Source organism: Osmerus mordax, chromosome 23 (genome assembly GCF_038355195.1).
Source record: "Osmerus mordax isolate fOsmMor3 chromosome 23, fOsmMor3.pri, whole genome shotgun sequence".
Taxonomy (NCBI): domain Eukaryota; kingdom Metazoa; phylum Chordata; class Actinopteri; order Osmeriformes; family Osmeridae; genus Osmerus; species Osmerus mordax.
This window is the reverse complement of record NC_090072.1, coordinates 2305565-2313808: the sequence shown is the minus strand read 5'-3', so window position 1 is coordinate 2313808 and position 8244 is coordinate 2305565.

Sequence of the window (8244 nt, the reverse complement as noted above, 5' to 3'; positions counted from 1 at the left end):
GGGCAGGGGTAGTGTATGTACCCACCAACGTTCAAACCTACGTCCTTGTGTGTGAGAATGGGACAGCTGACACAGAGTAGCACCCCACTGACTAGATATTTCTGCAAAACAGCGAGGATGTGGTTTGCCTTCCCCTCTGCCCCGTCCCCCCTCCCTACCACACAAACACAAACACACCACAAACACATCACACCCACCAAAAAGCTACATATAGCTACATAGACGCACGAGAGGGGAGGGGAGGGGGTGCAAACACACGTCAAATCTCTATGTAGCTTCACTCCGTGTATCTGCGCCTCGCAGAACTACTTGCTTGGCATTGCCACACCCACCACACACGCCATACACACCCCACACCTCACTGATGTATATGAGCTCGGACAAATCAGCTGTGGTACATCTCTCTCTGCCATTCCTACAGGTAAGGTGCTGGCAGATGTTGTCCTTTTACAGTGTGTTATTGTAACATATTGATTAATACCTATTGCTGCTAGCTAAACTGTTCAGATTAGATACAATCAAAAAGGGGTACTGTGAAGAGCTGTTTATTCTTAATTAGAAAACGTTTGAGAAATCGGAAAACAGATATATTTGTCTTTGGTAAATTAGTTGTACAATGTAATGTGGTTGAATTATATGTCTATTACTAATTGTTTTTGTAGGATTACTTCTTGTCCACAACAATCTGTGAATCAAGTTTAATGTGTCCCAGATCCTGTACAAATTCGTTTTTTTTAAAGTTAATCACATATTGTTGTGTCGCTAGAAGGGCTGTCGAGCAATAAATAAAAAAATTCACGATTAATTGCACGATTGTCCATAGTTAATAACAAATGAATTGCAGGTTAGATCTGTAAAACCAAAATGAAATAGGCCCTATATCTGCTTTAGCTGTGTGCTGGTATTTGAAGTTAGGCCTACATTAGGTCCGATTTTTAAAATAAAAAACTTAAGGTTTTGTCAACATGTTGTGTCAGTTTATGAGGCCATCTGAGAGTTGTTTATCAACACAGTGCCGAGGAAAAGTCAACTTGACATTTTTGGAGCGGCCGCTACTTTCCAGCCAATCACGTTCCAGCAATCTGATTTTTGAATTTATTTTATAAAGTTTCCTTTTGCAATTTTAATGCGCCAAAATCATTGCTGTTGTTGAAACTATTTTGCCGTAACGCGTTATTACCCCGTTAACACTGACAGCCAGATGCCAGAAAAAAATTGAAATAAATAAATATAGGCCCATTTAAAATGTTGTGGTGTCCAGGTTAATCCAAACTAGTGTATTTATGCCTTGTTCTTTTTTTTGTTTTATAACTTATAGAAGAAACATTGTGATGGAGCTACATGATGTGACGGAGGTATATGATGAGATGGAGCTACATCATGTGATGGACAGATATGATGAGATGATGGAGCTACATGATTTTTATGTTATCAGACGCTCCATATTCCTGGGCTATGGGATGGTCGGAGGTGTAGCTGCTCTGGTGTGGGCCATCATATTTCTACTGAGGAAGAGGAACGGGAGAAGATACAGCCCCAGCATCTTCCTCATCTCCCTCCTCCTGTGTGACGTCATTAAACTGGTCTTATCTTTTTTCAGTATTCTGAAACTGAAAGACTTGAAGTTGAGATCCTTCCCCAATTTAAATATGTATCTCATTGAGTTATGGTTGATATCATTTTGTTGCGGTCTGTTTTTCCACCAGATGGTGGCGCTAGAGTGGATCCTTTCTCTCACACGTCCATTGTGCTTCTCTCGTCTTCGCTCCAACTGCTGCTCCTTCCCCATCTCTCTCTCCGTCTGGCTTTTATTCTCAGCTGCAGCGTTCATTATCATGATGACCATGCTTAACATTCCCTCATTAATCACTGTATTACTAGGCTTTGTAGCTTTAGTCCTTGTAGCTGTAGGCATTAACATCACAACATGGATCCTGTGTGCATTAAAACCACCTTTCTCGGATTATTTGTCGGTACTCTCAATTTTCACTCTTGTTGTTCTTTACGGACCTTTTTTTATTATGGTGGGCGTGGCTATGTTCAATCGACTCGCTAGAGAATATGCTTTCTCCATTACTGTGGTCATCAGTCTGACTAACCTCAGCCTGATTTCTGATCCCGTCCTGTGTGTGCTAGTTAGCATGAGACAAGAATTGCAGAACTTAGAACAACTCCAGAACCGAGTAGATCTGGTGGAAACAAATAATCTGTAGTGATGAACAGCTCGTGCATTTGTAGACTCTCCCAGGAAGCTTTCAGCTTTAAATGTTTATTATGTTTTTTAATTTTGTTTTTGTATTTTTTTCATCATCAAAATCCATTTGTGGCTTGTGGATTGATTGTTTTTGTATGTCATGGATGTTATTTCAAGGTTACATTTGAAACAACATAGCCTACTCAACTCTAGAACTGAACCATTTAACATGGACCAGTGAAAAACTGGAATTTATAAATTTTTCTAGCAAGCTTTCACTTTTATAACATTGCATCTCGATAGATTTTTCAGGAAAGTCGATACAGAAAATCCAGCTTTCAGACAGGAGTGGAAAGACAAAATATGCCTTTATCCTTTCCTTAGCAAGTGTCAGTACGTTCTTAGCTGTAGGGCCTACAAGCCGACAAGAATGACACCCCAAATCATAGCGCACGTTAGACATTTTAATGGTTTGTACCTTGGAGGGGGGGGGGGGAGGAGAAAATGTTAGTCAATGGACCTCTTTGAATTCTAATTGTGAACCCCTGCTACACTCTATGGTCATGTTAAATAAAAGCCGTAATAGTTTCTATGTATTTGGGAATGTTTCATCTACATGCTTTATAGGAAATATGTTAATAGACTAAGATATACAGTTTCTATGTATGGTCACAAAATATCTATATTTGTCTCAAGGTTCGCAGTTTTTGTTAACGGTTGTCCTCCAGTAGAGGTCTTTCTACTGCATCTTTTTATTATTTTATTAAATGACATCGATGGGAGAATTACAACCCTTTTCCGCCAAGTGACACTCGACTTTTCACCCACAAATAATTCCATCGCCAACATAACTCGGCAGATCTCTGTCGCCATCTAGTTGTGACTTTTAGCATCGATCACTTCATAGTAGAGGAAGAGGATGTGAAAAACATAATTTGACTGCAGCAAGAACTGCTTTGGTCTACAGCCAACACTGAAAGACACTGCAATAACTTTACGTGTTTGCGTAACGGTGTTAAGATGACACCGTCTCCAGACGAGACGAACAAAAAATCTGAAATGTAAGAAAACATTTGGTGTCACAGAAAAGTGTTGAACTCGTTCAATGAGAATTAGGCTACTCCCAAACAACAGTGGGTCCCTTAATTGAGTTTTCCCTCATTACTCTGCATATAAGCCATTCATTTGATTTTAATAAATGTATTCACAGACGTGAATACTGTATGTCCTCGAGCTGTCAGTGTATAGTTCACCACAGTTCATATGGGCACGGGGGCAAGGCTGCGTGTGAGAGCACTTGTGAGTGGGCGAGCAAGAAAGGAGAGAAGAGAAGCGAAGAGGGAGGAGAGTGTGAGGGGAGGGGGGAGAAGAGGTATAGAGGAGGATCCTGACGTTCAGTTGCACACAACCGCACTGCACTATCCGTACCAAACCGACTGTGACGTGAGTCTCATCTTTCATTTACCGAAATACGGTACCGCACTCTTGAATCGTCTTTCATAGAGCATCCGTCGAGTTTCCTTTCAAAGCTTCCCGACGTTTATATAGGCATTCCAAAGCGGTTAAGACCGAAAGAGAGCCACCAGAAGATCTTGTTGAATCGGCTAGAAGAGAAAGTATTTGAATCTGCAGAACTCTCCCTGCACGTTCTCAAGATGAGCGAGGTGAGTGTGCGGAACTGATGGGTGTCGTTCAGGTGGGTGTCCCTGTAGGCTAATTAAAGCCTGCTGCTTGTTCTGCGGTGATAATAGGCGATACATCCTCTTTTTCCCGAGCTGAAAATGTTTGTTCGTTTATGCACGGTTTATCCCCCTTGGCATCAAGTGATTTATTTTCTATAATGTAGCCTACATTCGTAAACTCCAACGGCTTCAACACGGAAATCGTTGTTTCTAAGTCTTAAGATGCCATGGCACACCCCACCCCCACCCTTCCTCGCAACCATGCAAGGTGCGGTAAAAAAAGAAAGAAAGAGGGGGGAAATATCTCGCTTTCAGAGAGCAGCTCTCTCCATCTCCTTGCGACTTGCGTTTGGCTTCGAGCCCAAGTCAGAGCGCCACTGCGCCGGGAGGCGAGGAAACACCGGCCGCACTCGAATACTTGTCGCCAACACTCCGTTTTACCGGGGCCTGCATCCCCGGAGGGCACTCGCGAAAGCCGTTGAGGCGCGTTGACGGGTGGCAAAAGTATCTTGTAGATCTGAACGAATGTCGTTTCCACCTGTTTCTCCGCATTGAATGTTGGGAGCTATAATCTTGGTTAAACTGCAGTTTACAGGCAGCACCCGCTCGGAGTGTCTTAAATATATTCCACTTATGTTATATCTCTTAGCTACAGTAGGCAAAACAAAAGTTTGTAGTTTTTTATGGCAATTGCATCCCACTAGTGCAGTTAGGCTATAGGCAACATTTGAAGGGAACGAACATGCAGATAATAAACATGCATACAAGGGCATTTACCCTCAGGCAAGTGGTGAAGAGTATGCATTTAACATGTCGTAATCATGGCTAAACTGTAAGATAGACTTACGTTCTTTTTCAGACTATGAAAAGTATTGCCAAAGGGGTTAATAGGTCGTTGTCCTATTTCACCTATTGTTGATGTCCCGTTCAGCAGACTCTTGGTCAGATGCCGGCTTAACTGCAGCGGTGTTGCTGAGCACTGTTTGATGACTAGCTTTCATTCCCCCCTCCTCGACCACAGTTTCACACGCTTGATTTATTTTTCATAATAGTTGTCTTTCTTTTCTTGTTTGTCATGGGTTTCTGTTCATTATGTTTTTCGAAACCTCCGATATTCTCCTTAGCAACAGCGGGAGAGCATACAAAGCGGAGTATAACACCCGCGCGCATATCCGGGAGCGAACATCTGCGCGGCGGGTGGCGCGCACGCACACTAACACTCTTACAGACACACACTCACACAGGAAACCATGGAGGGGAAAATAAAAAAAAGTATTTAATTTGTAATAAGTGCTGGAATGAAAGGAGCTGCATTATGTAAGCCGCGTTCGGCAGTGCTGCCAAAATTGACAGCTGTCTGTTTTTCTTTTTAATCCGAGCTCAAACACACACACACACACACACACACACACATATACACGTCTCAGAGAAACATGATTTTGCCGAGCACAAGTGCCCTCAGGTAGGTAACACAAACAAACAAAAAAGAGAGAGAGAGACAGAAGAGAAGAGAAAGAAGGAATGATGGAAAGCATATATAAGAGGGTTCTGTAAGGACAATTGTGTGTTATGCTGTTAATTATGAGTTAGGAGACCTCTCCCTCACTAAACACGTTCTATTTAAGGCGGACTGGGGTTAATTAGTGCTCCTAAAGGAGCAGTGATGCTGGGCCCAGCTAGTGAGGTATAACAGGAAATGTGCCAATTACCTTACTCCTCTTTCTCTTCATCTGTCTCATTCTCTCTCTCTCTCGCTCTCTCTCTCTCTCTCTCTCTCTCACTCGCTCTCTCTCTCTCTCTCTCTCTCTCTCTCTCTCTCTCTCTCTCTCTCTCTCTCTCTCTCTCTCTCTCACTCTCTCACTCTCTCTTTCTCTCCATCTCTCTCTCACTCGCTCTCTCTCTCTCCATTTCCCTCTCCGCTCTCTCTCTCTCTCTCTCCCCCCACCCCCCTCTTGCATGTGTGTGTCTTTCCTAGTCCTGGATTAGAGTGAAACAGCCAACTGGCATGTTGGAAAATTATTGGCTGTTTTTTTCCTTCTCCATGGAGGTAATCCTTTTATTGCAGGCTATAAATACTTTCTGCTGAGCATTGAGTGGGGTTGGTCTCTCTCTGTCTCCTTTTCATTCTTTTTTTTTCTATATGTGTGTACTGTACATGTGTGTGTTGGGGGAATCTGCAAGTGTGTGTGTGTGTACAGGATGGGATCTGTTCAGTGTTAAGGATCAGTCAAGATTGACACAGCAGGTTAGGTGGGTCCTCTAACGACAGAGGAAACATATGGTAAATACTGCTCAGTATTGAATCTTCACCGGATTCGAGAGTAAATATTCAAGTCAAGGCAGTTCTAGACTGCCTTGACTTGACGAGATGAGTCAGAGAGACGAGGCAGAGAGACGAGGCAGAGAGACGAGGCAGAGAGACCTTTCAGAGTTGAGCAAAGTCTTAGGCCTCATGCTGAGAGTGCGATGAAAATAATAAGGTTCTCCCACCACCTCTCCTCCTCCTTCTCCTCCCTGCTCTCTCCTTTGTTCTCCTCTGCTGGTCCTGCTTTCAATCTCCTTCTTACTTCCCGGGAGTCACAGTTAGTGTCACAGTTAGTGCTGTTCCACACTGGAGGCTGACTGAGGTGATTGACAGGCTCTCGCCCAGTCACAATGTGGGCGGTTCTATTTGCGGCCGCCTCATTGGATAAATTGTAACACTATATTGTATAAGAGAGCTTTACTCTGCCTTGTTCTTGCTCTCTCTGTCCAGCTGTCGATCTGCTTCTCTCTTCTATTTCTCTTCCCCCTCTTTCTTGCTCACCCACTCTCACACTCACCCTCTCCTCCCTCCTTGCCTTTTCTCCCTACCTCTCTCTCTCTCCCCCTGTCTCTCCCCCTCTCCCTCCCTCGCTCCCTCCCTTTCTCTCTCCCCCTCCCTCTTCCCCCGCTCTCTTCCTTCCCCTCTCTCCCTCTCCCTCCCTCTTTCTCTCTCCTTGTCATCCATACCCTACCACACCATCAGAGGCACCGTAACAGTCCTCTATCTCCAGTTTGTCCGTCGTCTATTTTAGCAGCAGCAACCATCGCCGACAGTCATCCACCTACGTGCAGTCAGTACTTACGTAAAACCATTAACGGGGAATTGTGTAATTTTTACGGGTTTATTTCTGGGTTGTGGAGTGGCAGTTGAAATTGTCGGTTGGACTGTGCAGTTTGAAACCCGAAGTGTAGGGGTACTTAAAGGGAATAGCCGGAAGAGAGGAAGCTGGCACGGCGAGCTGTGTGACAGCAGAGTGCATGCCCACACATTTCCATGTCCATAGAGGCAGCGATTTGAATCCCACTTACATTTACATTTAGTCATTTTAGCAGATGCTCTTATCCAGAGCGACTTACAGTAAGTACAGGGACATTCTCCCCGAGCAAGTAGGGTGAAGTGCCTTGCCCAAGGACGCAACGTCATTTTGCACGGCCGGGAATCGAACCAACAACCTTCTGATTAATAGCCAGACTCCCTAACCGCTCAGCCACCTGACCCCGATGCCCTTCCTGCTCTCTCATCTCCTTGCTCAGTAGATGAGCGAGGACGAGGATCAGACAATCTTCGGTGTCGTGACGTTCCCACCATATGGGTGGAGAGAAACAGCTGATTTGTGGTAGTATTATGGTCTGGATTGTTGGTGATCATGTAGGCCACAGCTTGGTTAACGAGCTCCCAGTACAGAGATGATGAACAGCTGTCGGCATGGGTTACGTACTGTAGGAACAGCTTGCTGGAGATACTGAGCAATAACACACACACATGTGCAAACGCATGCAACGCACACACACACACGCGCGTGTGCACACGCAGACATGGCTCACGCACATTTGTGCAAGCACACACACACACTTAAAACTCACACACATTACATTACATTTAGTCATTTAGCAGACGCCCTTATCCAGAGCGACTTACAGTAAATACAGGGACATTCCCCCCGAGGCAAGTAGGGTGAAGTGCCTTGCCCAAGGACACAACATCAGTTGGCATGGCTGGGAATCGAACTGGCAACCTTCAGATTACTAGCCCGACTCCCTCACCACTCAGCCATCTGACACACACTGAAACATGAAAACACACTCACACACAGAAACATGAAACACACACACACACATGCACACACACACACACACACACACACACACACACACACACACACACACACACACACACACAGCTAGGGGAGTAAAGTCTGCATCGTCCCTGATATGAACAGCTGTCTGTTGGCTAAACAGGACAGAGCAGGAGAGGACATATGGATGTCCACATCACATGGCAGAACATCAAGATCCTCCCCTTTCTTATGGCTCCTACATTGTTCAGAAGAATACTAGTTCACA